The sequence below is a fragment of the Aotus nancymaae genome, unplaced genomic scaffold, assembly GCF_030222135.1.
Source record: "Aotus nancymaae isolate 86718 unplaced genomic scaffold, 86718_ANA_hifiasm-v0.15.2.pri h1tg000011l, whole genome shotgun sequence".
Taxonomy (NCBI): Eukaryota; Metazoa; Chordata; class Mammalia; order Primates; family Aotidae; genus Aotus; species Aotus nancymaae.
In genome coordinates, this window is record NW_026988422.1 from 52,543,105 (window position 1) to 52,561,104 (window position 18,000).

The window sequence follows — 18,000 nt, forward strand, 5'->3', positions numbered from 1 at the left end:
GCATAGTCAATGGACTATCCAAGGGTCATCCGAGGCGTCTTGGCGGCTGAGGGTCATCCAAGACACCGTCACTTGACTCAGCCAGCAGAGACTTCTGAAGCAGTACAACGGCGGGGTCAAAGAAAGTGGCAAGCTTGGTAGGTAAAAGAGTTTGCTGACACAGATGTTATCCACAGTGGAGAAGTCACTGTCATTAGAAAATATTCCCCCATTTGCTAAGTGCTTTCGGCACTCCAGCCTGAGAGGCGATTGAGAACGCTGATACTGCAGATAAGGGCAAGGATGGAAAGAGCCGCGGCTCTCGTCCTTCAGTCTCGAGAATTCTGCTAATTCCAGGCGCCCGTGCTGTGTCTACACTTCAGGACAGCCCTTGAGGAAGATGGTGCTCCAAGAAAAATCCCGAAAAGGTGGTCTAGAAAGCTGGCCACCAACAAGAGGAGCTGACGGGAGAATGGAGGCTTGGATCTCTGACCTAGGATGGCACAGATAGGAACTGAGAGAGTCAGGGCTGGAAAGCAGGGTCATTACTGGGAACCTTCCAGTAGAAGAGAAAGAATCTTGGGCTAGTGGCTGAGAGAATTGAGTTCTAGACCTAGATCTTTGTGACCTTGAGTGAGTCATTTCATCTCTCTGGGCCTCAGTTTCCTCATTTGTAACATGAGGGGGTTGGGTTGGATTATGTCTAAGATTCTATCACATTAACATCCTATGGATGGCATCAAAGAAGAGGGAAGGGACCAACACTGGAGTGTCCCTAAATGTAATGCATTGGGCCACTAAAGCTGAATGGAGTGTAGAGTTAAAACTCATATTTGGGTGCAGTGGCTCACATCTGTAATCCTTGTCCTTTGGGAGGTCAAGGCAGGAGCATCACTTGAGGTCAGGAGTTCAAGACCAGCCTGGGCAACATAGTGAGACCTTATCTCTACAAAATTTTTTTAAAAATTATCCAGGTTTGGTGGTGCACACCTGTAATCCTAGCTACTCAGGGAGCCAAAGAGGGAGGATCACTTGAGCCCAGGAGTTTGAGGCTGCAGTAAGCTATGATTTCATCACTGCACTTCTGTCTGGGCAACAGTGCAAGACCTCACCTCAAAAATATATTTTAAAAATAATAATAATTTAAAAATAAAAGAACTTGTATTTGGGAAGCATCAGAACAAGCCGTAAGGCTTTCCTAACTCTGCTTCCCACAGTCACACACAGCATCCTGACCTCCTTGCCCCATGGTCAGAGTATGAGCCAATGGGCTCCAAACTGGGCAACCCAGTTCTGGGTCCAGTGCTTGTGCCGGCCATGTGACTTCAGGCAAGGCAGTTTTCTTTTCGCCTTGACTGTTTCCTCATCTCTAAGGGTCTTCACCTCCTCCCTGCCCCATGAGGAGGCTGAGAGAATTCACCGAGTAATGTCCACTTAGCACTTGCAAAGGGGGAAGAATCCCACATAAATAGATGATGAGGGTTGTTGCGACAGCTGCTTGATTCCCTGAGCTCTTCCCCAGCCCTTCCGTTGCTGCTGTTGGAAACTAACCTGTTGTGAGTCATTATTGTCTTGTTCTCAAAGTTCAGTTTAGAGAATTCCCCTCGAGCATCATGTTCCTATCTAGCCTCACAGCCAAATGCGGAGACATCAGAGAACAAGGCTAAGAAAATATGATGCCACCACTTCCCTAACACCTGAGTCCACTTTGCTTTTTACGCACTAGACTGTACGTTTCATAAGGGCGGGACATCTGGGCAACCATGTTGCACAACTGCAGGGGGCACCATCTGCCAGCATTTAGTTGACACCCAATAAGCATTTGTTGAATGAATGACACAAACTGCCCAGCTAATATTTGGGTGGAAGGAAGAAAAGTAATATTTTTGGAAGCCCAGCAATGCCAAAAACACTTTATATTTTATTTATTCCTCTTAGCAGTCTTATGGAATCAAAATTAGTCTCCCATTTTATGGTTGGGTAAACTGAGACTCAAGAATTAAGTAATCACCAAGGTCTCACATGATGTAAGCAGTAGACATAGAATTTGAACCCATGCCTGTTTGACTGGATTCCAGCCACAGTGCCATGAATGCAGGTAGGGGAAGGAGCCAAATACCTTAAACCAAGATAAGCTGAAACACTGTCTTCAACAAAGGTTCTGGCTGGACCAACGAGGTAATAGTGCCAGAAGGGTATGGCCTGCGAGCTAAAGAACTGCCCCCTTAAACCAGACCTTTGAATAGCAAGTGCTGGCTGAGAAAAAGCCCAAGTTTGAATAGGTTCTCAAAACTTTCAGGAGAGCCAAGGGAATCTGGACCATCCCTTCTCCCTTCCTTTCTGCCTGTTTTTACCTCCACTACCTCACCCTCATCACACTCATGCACACACAATCCCTGCTACAAGCTCTTCCAACAAATATAAACTCAGAGACACACAGTGTCTATTCCCCTTTCCCTGCAAAACCCGAGTTCCTAGAAGACTGGTGAGAGGTGACAAGCAGGAATGTGGACAACATGAATTACAGAAAGAACAAGAAAACACCGGGCACAGTGACTCACGCCTGAATCCCAGCACTTTGGGAGGCCGTGGCGGGTGAATCACTTGAGGTCAGGAGTTCGAGAACAGCCTGGCCAACATGGTGAAACCACGTCTCTACTAAAAATACAAAAATTAGCCAGGTGTGGTGGCGCATGCCTGTAATCCCAGCTACTCGGGAGGCTGAGGCAGGAGAATCCCTTGAACCTGGGAGGCAGAGGTTGAAGTGAGCTGATATCACACCACTGTACTCCAGCCTGGGCAACAGAGTGAGACTCCATCTCAAAACAAACAAACAAAAAGCACAGAAGGAGAGGATTTCTTTGCCTCGACACTGCTAAAATTCAAGAGTAGAGGAAGTAGCCTTTGTCCTCCAGTCCCTGCCTGGGGCATTTTCCTAGCATGAACAGTGTAGGCATGGCTCCCCCAGCACCACGGAAGAACCCAGGCTCAACCCCTCCATTCCTGAGCTTTGTTGACCTTCATTAATTCTTTGATACGGGAACAATCATCTCTGGCCTAATATCAGAAGGAACTGTGCTTTCAAACACCACAATGGGCCTTGTTTAAGAAGCAGTCGCTAGGAGAGCCCACAGGGAGAAGTACATATTTACTCAGGCCTATGGCACTTGCAAAGGAATTATTGACAGTTGAGAGACACTTCGAGCTGAATATATCCCAAGGCATGGGGGCTCCCCTCACCTGGGGCCTGATAAATGCTGGTGCCCTGTCAACTGGCTGACAACTCATGGCTTCCCCAGCTGCTGCCCAGGTAAAGCAATGGGATTGAGCGAGCTCGTGGAATCCCTCTTATTCTTTCCAGAGATCCACCTTGCTCAGCAATTTTTTATTTTTATTTTTTAATAAAATAGAGACAAGGATCTTGCTATGTTCCCCAGGCTGGTCTTGAACTCCTGGCCTCAAGGGATCCTCCTGCCTTGGCCTCCCAAAGTGCTGGAATTACAGGTGTGATCCACCGTGCCCAGCCCTTACTCAGCTCTTTCAACCCCCGCAAGGTGAGAGTGTCTAACAGGAAAGTGACCACAGCTTCACTCGCAAGAAGATGATAGCACTAAACAGGGAACCAGGATGAAAGACTGGTTGTTGCACCCGTGAGCCTAAATCCCAGCTCTGCCAATACCTGTGTATTTGTGTACTAGGGCTACCATAACAAAATCCCAACATCGGTGGCTTAAACAAGATATCTTTTTCAGAAACGTATTATCTACCTCAGAAACATATTTTCTCACAGTTCTGGAGGCCAGAGGTCCAAGACCCATGTATCATGAATGTCAAGGATAGAGTAGCAACTAGTGAAGAGGCATCACAGGCCGTCCTTGGACAGCTGGCTGCATTGACAGGACACACTTGGACAGTGCACAGCTAGAGACCTTCCTCTCTTTGCAGTTCTCTCTGCTTACTTCCAAAAAAGTTGTATCTAGATTTTGATTTAGACACTTTCTGTCAGTTAGATAAAGAAAACAGGGCAGGGTGCGGTGGCTCACACCTGTAATCCCAGCACTTTGGGAGACCAAGGTGGGTGAATCATCTGAGGCCAGGAGTTCAAGACCAGGCTGACCATGTGTCAGTACTTTATTTTTATTGTCAAATAATATGCCACTGTATAGACACAGCACATTTTGTGTATTCATTCATCAATGGATGAACACTTGGACTGTTACCCCTTTTTGGCTATGATGAATAAAGCTTCCATGAATATTCATGTACAGATTTTTGTGTGGTCGTGTTTTCAATTATCTAGGGTATATACCTCGGAATGGAATTCCCGGCCGTATGGCATCTTTATGCTTAACGTTTAAGGAAGTACCAAATGTTTTCTGAAAAACCACTTTTCAGTCCCACAGCCACATATGAGGGCTCCAATTTCTCTACATCCTCATCAGCTCTTAGTATCGTCTTGTCTCTTTTGTTTTAGCCACCCTAGTGGGTGTGAAATGGCATCACTTTGTGGTTTTGAAGTGCACTAATCTTACATTAGCAGCTTGGTTTTTGCAAATGTGTACACCTAAGATACACATACACAGATTTAAATACAGAACATTGCCCTTCTCTTGCCTCCAGGTCACTATCCTCCACCCAAGGTAACTGCTGTTCTGTGGCAACATTGACTAGTTTTCCTTTAACTTTATGTAAATGAAATCATAGTATATATACTCTTATGTTTGGCTTTTTTCACTCAAAAAAAATGTTGTGGTATCAGTGGTTTCAGGTGCTTGTTCTTTTTACTCCTATGTAGTATTTCATTGTATGAGTTTACTGCAATCTATGTATTCATTCTTTTATGAGTGGACATTTGTGTTGGTTCCAGCTTGGGGTTATTATGAATGAAACTGCAAAACCACTCTTGTACCTTTCTTTTGGAAGAAATATGAACTCATTCTCTTAGGTCTGTACCTAGGAATGGCATAGCTGTATCATGGAGTTGCTTTGACTTTAGTAGAGGCTGCCAAATAGTTTTCCAAAGTGGTTGTACTAATTTGCGTGCCCATCGGTAGTGTATGAGCATTCTAAGTTGCTCTGTATCTTCTTCAGCACTTGAATAAATCAGTCTTTCTGTTTTTGTTTTTTAATTGAGACACGATCTCACTCTTACCCAGACTGGAGTGCAGTGGCACAAACATGGCTCGCTACAGCCTCAACCTTCTGGGCTCAAGTGATCCTACCATCTCAGCCTCCTGAGTAGCTGGGATTACAGGCATGCACCACCATGCCTGGCTAATTTTTAAATTTTTTAGAAATGGGGTCTCACTATCTTGCTCAGGCTAGTCTTGAACTCCTATTCTCAAACGATCCTCCCACCTTGGCCTCCCAAAGTGCTGGGATTACAGGTATGAGCTACCATGCTCAGCCTAAGTTTTAAAAGTTTTTAAGGTTAAGTTTTAGTTTTGGCGTATAGTGGTATCTCACGGTGGTTTTAATTTGTGTTTCTCTGGCAACAAATCATGTTGAGCACCTTTGTTCATTGCCTTCAGTCTGAAACTTAGCTGACAAATAATAGTCAACTCTCCTTGGTGGTTACAGGATTAGCTAAGGATTGGGGTGCTCCAGGGGGCCGTATCAAGGGTGAGGTCTTTTATCCAAGCTCCTTGATCACACTCTACGCATTGAACACTAATAAGAAATCCATTGCTATGAGCATATTTATTCATTTTTGAATTAACAGTATTTTACTTTCAACTCCTAGAACTCTTCTTGCAACATATCCTTAACCCAATAAAGAAAGGAGTATTAGTAAAGTAAGTGTAAAAAAAAAATTAACCAGTCAATCTTCAAGGCCAAGAATTGACTATATTAAACACAAGAACTTTTCATTTGAAAGTTAAAGTCAGGTGAAGTTATATTCTAGTATTTAAGGGATGTTTAAGTTCACATTTCTCTTTTTGTTTTTTGAGACAGAGTCTCTCTCTGTCACCCAGGCTGGAGTGCATCGGCACGATCTCGGCTCACTGCAACCTCCACCTCCCAGGTTCAAGAGATTCTCCTGTCTCAGCCTCCCAAGTAGCTGGGACTAGAGGTGCATGCCACTAAGACTGGCTAATTTTTGTATTTTTTGTAGCGACAAGGTTTCACCATGTTGGCCAGGCTGGTCTCAAACTTCTGGCCTCAAGTGATCTGCCTGCTGTGACCTCCCAAAGTGCTGGGATTACAGATGTGAGCCACCACACCTGACCTTTCTCTTTGCTTTTTTAATAGAAAGTTTATATTCTTTATGATAGCTTAATGGAAGGAGCATTTGAAAGTGGGTCAGTTCTTTTCAAAGAAAGTATACCCTGTCCTCGAGTTGGGAGAGATGACGTGAGAGGTAGGAGTTTCAGAAGGTTCCTTAGGGTAATCACATTATGCAGGGCTCTGTGCAGTGGCCATGGAACTGTAGGGGATTGGGAGGATGCTATGAGAACTACCAAGCGATTGATGAAAGGTCAGCCAGGCTCCAGACACCTCTGCTGCACCCACTAGGCAGGAATGGGGTAAAATGCCCAGGTTCTTTGGGTAGAGGAATTTCAGAGACAGTGTGAGGCAAGATTTAGAGTTTCCAACCCCTCCATGACAGTCTCAATGTAAGCAGGACTTTCCCACCCAACAACAAACTCCTCTCTCCCCTGCCCAATAAATGTCACTGATGTGTTTATGTCTTGTTAACCTATTGGGGCAAAGGAGTAAGCCCCCTGTTAAAGTCAACAAAGCAAATATCATCCCACAGCTTTCATCAAATACTAAAACAATTTTCAATGTGGAAAATTTCTTCTTAATAGGGAAGTGGAAAATTACAGATATAGAATCATCCAATCTTAGAGCTGGAAGGAACCTTGGAGGTCATCAGTTGAACCTCGAGCCCACTGCTGGAATTCTTATTACAACATCCCTGCTGTCCTCTGCTTGAACGGTCCTAAGGCCAGGCCCTTTCTCAGCACCTCTAAGGAAGTTTTCCACCCATTGTTGGGTGGTTGTTAGACAGTTGCTCTTATGTTGAACCAAAATAGTCCTGGAAACTTCACCCTTCAGGCACAGTTTGAACAAGTCTATTTCCTCTCCTCTGTGAGAGCCCTTTGAGTATTTTAAGACTTTGTAAGCCTGATCCCCTCTGAGTCTTTTGTCCCCAGACTAAGCATCCCAGTTCCTCCAAATATGTAATAATCCATTCTAAAACCTGGCTATGGACAGGCTCAAGTCACTGGTGTGTGGTCTTCCTAATGCTTCTTTCCCTCGTCCTGAAAACCAGATCCACAGCAGGGATTGGGGCAGCATACCCACTCTCAGGGATTTCCCAAAGGTACAAATGATGCTTCCATGACACCTTTGCAAGTTCAGTGCATGAGGGATGCAAGCCGTACACTAGCAGATAAGAGGATTTATAAAAAGTTTTTAACAAGAGTGGGTATTTTTAGGAAATAAAAGTGACAATGTTGACACCAATTTGGAATGAGCCCAAGCAGTTTTCCCAGGAGAGAGGTGGGTTCTTGCTAATCTAGTTGCATACTCTAAGAATTTTCTAGGCACCCATAAGTATAGTATAGTATTATGTTCAGAAAACTGCTAGAGCTTCCTTAGTCCTGGTCTAATCCACCTGGGCGAAGCGGCCCGACCAGGGCAGTGAGGATGAGTGCATGGATACTCGTTCACGTACAATTCATGTTCAAGCCTTACCTGCTATGCTGGTGAACTAGCTGCTTCACCATCCCACCCTCCACAGCCCAGGCCCCAGTGGGAAGTAGTCAACTTGTGAGTAGGTGCACACGTGTGTACAGACGCACACACAACCCTCCCAAGCACAGGCACATCCTTGAGGCCTTTTCTATCAATACCCCACTTGTATTCAGCGATCCATCAGGGACGAAAAGAAATAAACCAGGTCTTCACTAGAAGAATCCTGGTCTCTCCCTGGAGGCGCAATGATTTTATGGTAGAGGTGCTTCTGAGCTGCCAGCAAAACAAGACAAAGGTCTTATTTGGTTTATCAAGCCCAGGTTACACCCATTGTTCATTAGGCCAGGCAGTGTTAATCAGTACCCAGACCTTTGAATAAAATCTTTGCCAAAGAGATCTGTATAGATATTCTTGCTACACAATAATGAAAGCACTACCTCTGGTAGGGAGGCAAAATCACTAAGATTTTAGGCAATAATCTTTCCTTGCTTACAAAACAGGGAGTGATGCCTACCCCAGAGATATAAACAGTTTTTAATCTTTGAAAGGGAATCTGTAACTTATGCTAAAAACCAATTGCTAAAATAATGCTAAATGGGGCTTTCTGGAAAGAAGGCATTGTGAGTAAAAGTCCCAGAAGAAACCCTTCTCTCCAATTTCTTCATACATTCCTATGCAAACCCACAAAGGAGGGAATTGCATGATTTTAAGACCAAAGTCTCCTGTTTTTAAAAATCATGTATTGCCCGGGAGCAGTGGCTCATGCCTATAATCCCAGCACTTTGGAGGCCAAGGTGGGTGGATCATGAGGTCAGGAGTTCGAGACCAGCCTGACCAACATGGTGAAACCCCGTCTCTACTAAAAAATACAAAAAATTAGCTGGGCATGGTGGCACGCACCTGTAGTCCCAGCTGCTTGGGAGGCTGAGGCAGGAGAATTGCTTGAACCTGGGAGGTGGAGGTTGCAATGAGCCAAGATTACTTCACTGCACTCCAGCCTGGGCAACAGAGCAAGACTGTGTCTCAAAAAAAAAAAAAAAATCATATATCAAAACTTGAGAATGCAAAAGAGTTCTAATTACAACACCCAGGGGAATGGTTATGAAATACCAATAATGGTTGATAAATGCTCAATCTAGTCAATGAAACACGTACACAAACCTTTGACCAGAAGCACAAACTTAGAAGTAACAATCAGCATGATGAAAGCCTGGGAACACACCTCTGACAAGCAAGAAGGGCATTAGAGACCCAGGTGTTTCCCCTTTGATTAACGCTCTCTCTGAGAAGCCCAGATTGAGAGGGAACTAGAAATGATCAATCTTTGCTTTGGAAAGGGCTTTCCTTGATCTACTTGGGTTATTGTGCAGCCCATTCTACAAGCCTCCTCCCATCCTCCCTCCTGGTTGTCAAAAAACAGGTCTGTGGGAGAGGCATTCTCAGGAATGTATGATGCTCTGTTTAATATGGAAAATGATCCTTCCAAGGCAGGGGAAGAAATGGAGAAGCAGATTTCCTCAGCAGCCTTCACAATACAAGCCCTCAGGGACACTGAGAGATGGGTAGTTTCACAAGTACATGAGGAAGATTTGGAAGTTGTGGCTCTTTCAGAAAGTTGCTTCCCAGTTTAATTGCAGGCATCTAAAGGGTTAGGTCAACCCTAAGGATGATTCAGTTCAACTATTCCCTCTCATTTTCTTCACTTTTTTTTTTTTTTTAGACGGAATTTCACTCTTGTGGCCCAGGCTGGAATGCAATGGCGCAATCTTGGCTCACCGCAATCTCTGCCTTCTGGGTTCAAGCATTCTCCTGTTTCAGCCTCCCGAGTAGCTGGGATTACAGGCACACACCACCATGCCCAGCTAATTTTGTATTTTTAGTAGAGACGGGGAGAAACCCAGGCTGGTCTCAAAATCCCAACCTCATGTGATCTGCCTGCCTCAGCCTCTCAAAGTGCTGTGATTACAGGCATGAGCCACCACGTCTGGCCTCATTTTCTTTTTTTAAGGTTCTTAGAAAGAAAGTGAGAGGCCAGGCATGGTGGCTCACACCTGCAATAACAGCACTTTGGGAGGCCAAGGCGGGTAGATTGCTTGAGGCCAGGAGTTCAAGACCAAGCTGGACAAGATGGTGAAACCCTGTCTCTAAAAAAATAAATAAATAACATAATAATAGCCAGCCACAGGTGGTGTGTACCTATGGTCCCAGCTACTCAGGAGGCTGAGGTGAGAGGAACACTTGAACCCAGGAGGGGGAGACTGCAGTGGGCCATGAGGGCGCCACTGCACTCCAGCCTGGGCACAGAGCTTGTGACCATGACCCTGTCTCAAAACAAACACACACAAAAAGGTGAGAACTGTTTACCCCCTATTTAGAGAAGGACGGTTACTACTATCAACAGGGATGGTTGAATTTTTCAAAGATTAGCATATGATAAAACAAGTTGTACCTAATTAGGATTTTCTGAATCTCAGCCTGTAAACTTACTAACTAGGTAATCTTAATATCTCTGAATCTCTATTTCCTCATCTATAAAATGGGACTGAACTCTTCCTCAGAATTGTTGCAAGGATTAACTTAGGTAAATGAAATTCAGATTTAATTATGGTACCTGGCCCGTGGCATCCAGGAAACAGTAGCTATTATTATGTAATTGACTGTTCATTGCTGATTCATTCACAGACTGCAGGGATTTTGTGCATAAGAATCAATATTATGAAAATAATTATTGTGTAGATAGGCAATGCTAGACAACCAAGCACAAACAATTTAGTAATAAAGTGCTGAAATCCATGTGACTCTGTTGAACAGATAACACTTTCACGAGCTCCAACTGGTACGTATCTGCTGTGATATAATGAGAAGGGCCTGGGTTTTAAGCCTGGCATAACTGACTTCTGCTCCAGCAATGCTACCATGCAGCATGGAACCATAGGAAAGTTACTCGGAAAACAGCATATAAAATTTATCATGCATCTACATGCTTTGATTATTTTGCAGTGCCATATTTTCTTTTTATAGTCAGTTTTGTCAGGTCTTGTATTTTTTTAAATGAAAATTTAAGCACTCTCTCAAATTCTTTGTTTTAAGTTAGAGAACTATATTATACAAAGTTTGGAAAACAGAAAAGAGAGAATAAAAGTCATAATTCCACCCTCCTAACACAACCAAGGCACCCACCATCTTCCTTGTATATTCTCTTGTGCTGAAAGCATCTGAGACCACACTGTGATCCTTCTCACCTGCTGTATTAGTCCGTTTTCATGCACCTGATAAAGATACACCCAAAACTGGGAAGAAAAAGAGGTTTAATTGGATTTATAGTTCCACATGGCTGGGGAGGCCTCAGAATTCATGGCAGGAGGTGAAAGGCAGTTCTTACATGGCAGTGGCAAGAGAAAAATGAGGAAGATGCAAAAGCAGAAACCCCTGATAAAACCAAAAAACATAACACACAGATCTCGTGAGACTTATTCACTACCATGAGAACAGTATGGGGGGAACCACCCCCATGATTCAAATTATCTCCCACTGGGTCCCTCCCACAACATATGGGAATTATTGGAGTACAATTCAAGATGAGATCTGGGTGGGAGACACAGAATCAAATCGTACCACCTGCCTTCCCTCCACCATCCTCTCAATTGTTTTACTGGATTGTTATCAGGCTAACAAAAGCAAACAGGCAAAAAACAAAAAATACAACACACACACACACACACACACATCCATCACATCACATGAAACAGAAAAAGGCAAAATTTAGACTCCATATAGCAAATGGATTTATGCTACAGTGTGGCTTTTATCCATTATGAATGTGCTTACTAAACACTTGGTTCTTGACTAATGTGAGTGTTATCAGGACAGGACCTAGAAAACCCTCAGTGAGTTTTCCTGTGCCGGTACTGAATCCTCTTGGGCCGTCACATCTGGATTGGTGGTCTGTTGGATGTTACTCACTCAGGAGTTCCTAACAAGAGACCTGAAAAAAGGCAACCGTAAAGAAGGGAGAGAGGGATGAGTTAGCCAAGGAAAAATTGTCTGATGTGTTGTTGGGAATAGATGCTCGGGCCAATTTGTTGGGAATAGATGCTCAGTGCTGCAAAGAAAAATTAGCACCGAGACAAAGGATCTTTCAGCAACGCAATTTTTACTTCCTGGACTGCAGGAAGGGTACCCTCGCTAGCCATCATGTCACGAGAGTACAATGAACAAAGGAAAACACACAAATGTATCCCTTACACATCTGGAGTTGTCCTTACTGCTGTGTCTGATCTCCGCTGGCTGGAGCCAGACCTCACAATCTAAACTAAAACACGACTGGCTAACAACTTAAAACTTTTCTAAACAGGTAAAAGCAATGGAGAGCTGGGACATGCCTGTGAGCACATCCAGCACAGATATCTTGGTTAAAGTACAAGGACATAGAATTGTGCCTGTAAGCATGGCATGTTTAACAGCTATGTAGGATAGGGCTTAACAAAGAGTTATTAGCACAATTATGATTTAACAAGAAAGGAAAATTTAAAAAAGAACTTTGCTACTTCCCACGTGTCCAGCATATTTCTTTTGGGAAGCCCAATGCTGAGCATGGACCTCCTAGAATTAAGGAGAAAAGAAGTCCAGCAGAAATGCACCAGTTTCTGAAATACATGGGAAGGGGACACTTAGGAGAAGTGAAGACAAAGCATGACACTGCTACACAAAGAGAATAATAAACCTTGAAGCTCTTTGCCCCAAGAGGTATTTCATGTGGACAGAAAATAAAAACAAATTCAAAGAGCTTTGGGTGTGGAGGGCTGGGGAGGTAGGGGTGCCAGATAAAATACAGGAGATCCAGTTAAATTTTAATTTCAGATAAATAATAAGTAATTTCTTTTTAGTTTAAGTGTGTCCCATCTATTCTTTGTGTACCATATCCTGTATTTTTTACATGTGTGAGGTTTGGGGTATCTATTTTTAAAAATATCTTCATTGAGTTATAATTCACAAATTTAAAAACATACTCATTTAAAGTGTGATCGTGCCACTGCACTTCAGCCTGAGTTGATCTATTCCCTTCAAAAGTCTGTCTGCGACATTCCTTTGTCATCTTCATTTTCCTTATAATGAAAACTCCATAGCTATCTGGGTGTGGTAGCTCACACTTGTAGTCTCAGCTATTTGGGAGGCTGAAGTGGGAGGATCACTTGAGCTCAGGAGTTTGAGGCCAGCCCGGGCAACATAGTGAGGCCCCATCTCAAAAAACAAAACAAAACAAAACAAAACTTCTTAGCTTCCGTTTTCTCTTCTCTCCACCCTCTTCCCCTTCCCCAACACCTTGACCTGCATGACTTACTGATGAATGATGAATGGAGAGGGATGGAAATTTTGTTCATCAGCTTTCCCAACACTGCACGCTCTTCCAGGGCAAATTATCTTGCTCCCTTGTTTTTAAGTGCTTTTTGCCTCCTTGTACATATTCTGGCAACTTCTGTCTCTTTGGGGGTGAGGTTTTCCCCATGGAAGTTCTGTGAGAGAAATCATCGTTAATGTGTGATCCTGTACAGTTGGTTGTGTAGGAAATATGACCAGCATACGCACTGACGTTGACCCATACAAGTCTAGGCATCTGATAAGTGTTTGGCTCTGTCCAGGAAGTAGCTGGGCCATGAAATCAGATATGGGGAGGAAGCTTGACCATGGGAGGGGCCCCTTCACAATAGAGTCTGCAGGGACGGTGGGGGGAAGACAGGAATGCTAGATAGGCTGAGCGGCTGAGCAAATGTGGACAGCTGAAGGGGAGCCTTGACCAAAACTGTTTTTCCTCCGTCTCCGGGAATTGGAGGTGTCCCACTGAGGTGTCACTGTGAGGCCATCCAAACCTTCCTGAATTACCACCTCCATTTTAAGGTTTAAGGTGTTTAGAGAATGTTTGTGATTCAATAGTTCTTAACATTTTAGTTCCTCGGTCCATCAAAACCTTACTGAATTACTACCTCCATTTTAAGGTGTAAGGTGTTCAGAGAATGTTTGTGATTCAGTTGTTCTTAATATTTTAATTCCTCAGTTGTAAGTGTATCGGCTTATGAAATAAAACACATCAATTAGCACACTGATTTTGGAAAATTTCCACTGATAGCTGTGAAGGCAGACACAAGACAGTGAGATTATAAGACTCCCTTTATTCACAGGGTCTTCTTAAAATCTAGCGTGTTTTCTGTTCCCCTTGATGCCTTGCTCATGACAGGTTCTTGGCAAATAGTAGTTGAATGGCCAAATATATGTATGAGTGAATGGAAGACATCAAAATCTTCCTAGAGCCAGGCGTGGTGGCTCATGTCTGTAATCCCAGCCCTTTGGGAGGCTGAGGTGGGCAAATCACAAAGTCAGGAGTTCAAGACTAGCCTGGCCAACATGGTGAAACCCCGTCTCTACTAAAAATACAAAAATTACCTGGGGGTGGTAGTGGGTACCTATAATCCCAGCTACTCGGGAGACTGAGGCAGAAGTGCTTGAACCTGGGAGGCGGAGGTTGCAGTGAGCCTAGATCATACCACTACACTCCAGCCTGAGTGATAGAGCGAGACTCCGACTCAAAAAACAAACAAATAAATAAAAATCTTCCTAGATGAGATTAAGACCAGCCTGGGTGATGTAGCAAGACCCTGTCTCTATGAAAAATTTTAAAAGTCATACCTGTGGTCCTAGCTAGCCTGTGGAGGCTGAGGCTGGAGATTGCTGAAGGCTGGGAGGTTGAGAGGCTGCAGTGAGCTGCGATTGCACCAACGGATTCCAGCCTGGGCATCAGAGTGAGACCCTATCTCAACAAACAAACAAACCAGAAAAATGTTCCCAAACATCTGAGAATGGAATCTGAGATGAAGAAACAGGCCATTGTGGGAAAAGTCCCAGAGCAGTCATGGCTTTGCCCATAGAGTCTTGCGATTGGAACATGTCACTTAAACTCCATGAACTTCAGCTTCTATGGCTCTAAATGGGAATCACCTCCTGCCATAAGTGGTTTTGAGAATCAAGCAAGATTTCAGATCTGAAAATGCTTTTCTGACTATAGGCTGCTGTATAGATAGAGGATAATCTGATAGCATTCAAAACCCAGTGATCACCACCTCCAACTCTGTGATCTTACTCAAGTTAGTTAACCTACCCAAATCTCAGTTTTTTCATCTACAGAATGAGAATAATAATAACACCAACCTCAGTGAATTGTCTTGAAACTTACATGAAATTATATGCACTTGGAGGTGAGCGCACATGAGTTTCTCTTCCCCGGGTTGCCATTCTCTGCGTATGCGCACATGAGTTTCTCTTCCTTGGGTTGCCATTCTCTGCGTATTTTCTAAATGGCTTCTTATTCTGCATTGCCCAGACTTGTTTCTCCGCCAACCCACCAGTCAGAAAGTAAATTAATCAGGTGATAAGTGATTCCTTGATCTTTTTATTATTACTATTTCGTTGTGATGATTAAAGCAGATGGTCGTTTGATTGGCCATAGGTCATGCATGCAAAGCAGCTGCAGTGGTATCTCAGGATTGTTTCTTTATCAGAGACCTGCCATCCAGGTGTTTCCTCATTTTAGGAGGAAACCCTCTAGGTTTCCTCAAATTGTGTCTTTCAGATGAGACCCACCCATTGGAGCCAGGCTTTGAAGGAACTGACCCCAGTGTGCATGAGGAAGTACTTCAAGGTGATGGCCTTGCCACCGGCTCAGGAAAACACTGACCTCTCCCCCAACATCCCCTTCCCACTCCCAGGTCCTCTGGCAAAAGCAGAAGAACCAAGGAAGCCCTTCCACCAAAGCAGCCATGAACCCCATTTTCACCATCTCCAAGAACTCCCTGCTATACCAGATAGGGATTTGGGGTTCTGTTTTTCATTTTTTAAAAAAATAATTTTAAGACTCTTGAACAATGTGTCGGATTATACTAGTCTCTCTTCTTAAGCCACCGTATCAACATATTCACTCTGTTTCTGTTCTTTTCATTTGGTAGATGCCACACTTTTCATGGCAGCATAAAAGGTGCTTCTATCAATGCCAGACAGGCAGCCCTGACCATCTAAAGCCTCAGAGAGGGTTATAGCAAGTCTCCCGTACACCTCCGTGCTAATGACGACATGTGGGGACCTCTCATCCCAAAGTTTTGGGACAAAGTCTCCAGTCCCTTATCACTTGTTTTCACTGAAGCTAAATGTATCTGTTCAGTACCTGGATAGATTTTTAAGCTCCTCTCACAAAGTCTCGTTGTGCTTGAGACAAAATCAGCCCAGGTTCTGCACTTTGTCTGTATTTCAGCAACTCTCCCACTTGATATTAAAAATAGCCTTATCTAGTCCATCGAGATCAGACCCAGGAGACAGGCGCCTGCTATTCTAATCTCTACTTCACAAATAGCTCTCTATGGGCTCAAGCATCTATCAACACTTCCAGGGGTCTCCAGTTATAAAACAGGGCCAGGCCTAGTCACCTATAAAGGTAGGCTCTGCTAACGCTCCTGAGCTGTCCATGAGGTTAGCATGAGGCCTACAACAATCACATTTCCACCATGGACCAGAGGCCTCCAATGGTGACTCAAAACTGAGAAGCAGTTAAGAGCATCGCCCACACTCAGGGTATCCTGCATTTCCCAGGCCAGAACCTACAAAAGCTTCCCTTAAGACTCAAACTCAAACAGCACTGGTAAACAGGCTGCCCCTCCCCGCTCCTTCCCTCCTCCCCAAAACCACCCCCCATCCCTCACTTTCACCTCCCTTCCTCCCCAAGCCCATCTTGTACTCTGAAAAACTGTAGATCCTTCAGTTGCCAAGGGAACCAAGCCTTTTATTCCATCCCAGTGACTGGCTGGCTGGGCTGAGGAGTGGGGCAACAACTGGTACCTAGGCCTTTGAAAGCCCAAGCCCTCCCTTTTTCCCAAAGGAGGAGGGGTGGGCTGCACCCCCGTTGCCTTTTCACCCAAACCCAGCTGGGTGGGACCGAGCCCTTGGGCTCTCAGGAGCTCCCTGGCTGTGGGCTCGGGAGATCAGTGCTCCCCAGGCCCTCCTCTGGCCCTGGCCCTTTCCAGAGGACAATAGCCTTCATGCAAGGGAAAATTCCATCGCCCAGGGTTCAAGTCTCCAAGGAGTTGCTGGGGCCTCTGTTTAGCCTGGAGTGGGCTCTAAGGAGCCGCTGCAGCTGCCTGTCTTGTTTTCCCCCTCGCTGTGTTTTATTTTTAACCCCTGAGCTGCCAAGGATTGTTTTTCCCCAGCCAGTGCCTGGGAACTAAGGGAGGGAAGAAATGAGGCTTTGTTCCCTTTGGGGAACTAATTGGGAAAGACAGGCAACGTGGCTGGCTTGGCTCTATTAGGATGTGAGGCTCCCACCCCTCACCGCACAACGTCTTCACCCCAACCCATGCCCAGGAGTCTGGGAGTGCGGAGACACTCCCCAGGCTGCAACCAGAGGCCCAGGGGGCTGGTGGGAACGCAAGTGCTGCTTCAAGACTGCAAAGGCAGCTCAGAGCCATTTTCTCGGGCTCTTAAGATATTCAGGAAATAAGATGTTGGGAGCTGGAAATGTCTACTTTTTCCCGTTTCAAACCCCCAAACTAACCCCTGCTCTTCTCCTGCTGTTCTGTTGTTGTTTTCCAGATCTGGGTAATGAACTCTGGAAGAAAAGTGAGGGAACTCAAAAAAAGTAAGAAACCAGAAAATCAAGGCATTATGCTTTTGAACACTAAGCTAATCAACGGGCAACACCTGGCAACCCCACCTCTAAGTTTACTCCCCAAAACATGTTCTTTATACTCAAACATTTAATTTCATTGCAAATCAGCTAGAAATCAATGAAAAATATGTTCCACTGCCATTTTATTTTAAGATCAAATGGATTCCAGGTAGGGACCCATTAAGAATCTAAAGATTATTTTGATCCCGTCTAGGAACAGAGCAAATTTCTAAGAAATCATCCTCTTGCAGCAAGCCGGTACATTCAAGTTAGGGCTGTGGCATATGATACCCAGTGCGTTCAAGTAAGGACTGCTCATCTATTTACCAAGAAGAGTTGAGAAAAGAAAGTGTTCCTGCCTGGCGGACAATAGCACAAAGTATTTCGCTGTACCTGGGCACATCTGCTTCACTCGATAAAAGAGGACCCTGACCCAGGTGCAGAGGCAGCTGGAGAAGAGGACAACTGTGAACTGATACAAAGGCAAAAGGTTCCTGGTAGCCTTGGAAGAACACGGATCGGTGCATAATGCGTGGCATGTGCAATAAAAATAAGTTGTATTAAAACTTCAACCTTGTTAATGACTACAAAAAAAGTTAGAAAGAATGAATAAG

The 18,000-nt window shown here is 44.4% G+C and overlaps 1 long non-coding RNA gene across 2 annotated transcripts in view; it reads left to right on the plus strand.

Annotated features, from left to right (window-relative positions):
* The window catches only part of LOC105707319 (uncharacterized), a 47,150-nt gene extending 29,150 nt beyond the window's left edge, over positions 1-18,000 (plus strand). The window contains exons 3-4 of one of the 2 annotated variants that reach the window (XR_001105040.2): positions 15,305-15,373; positions 17,311-18,000. This is a non-coding gene — a long non-coding RNA (uncharacterized LOC105707319). The remainder of the gene's footprint in view (positions 1-15,304; positions 15,374-17,310) is intronic. The other variant, XR_001105041.2, reaches the window with a different exon arrangement.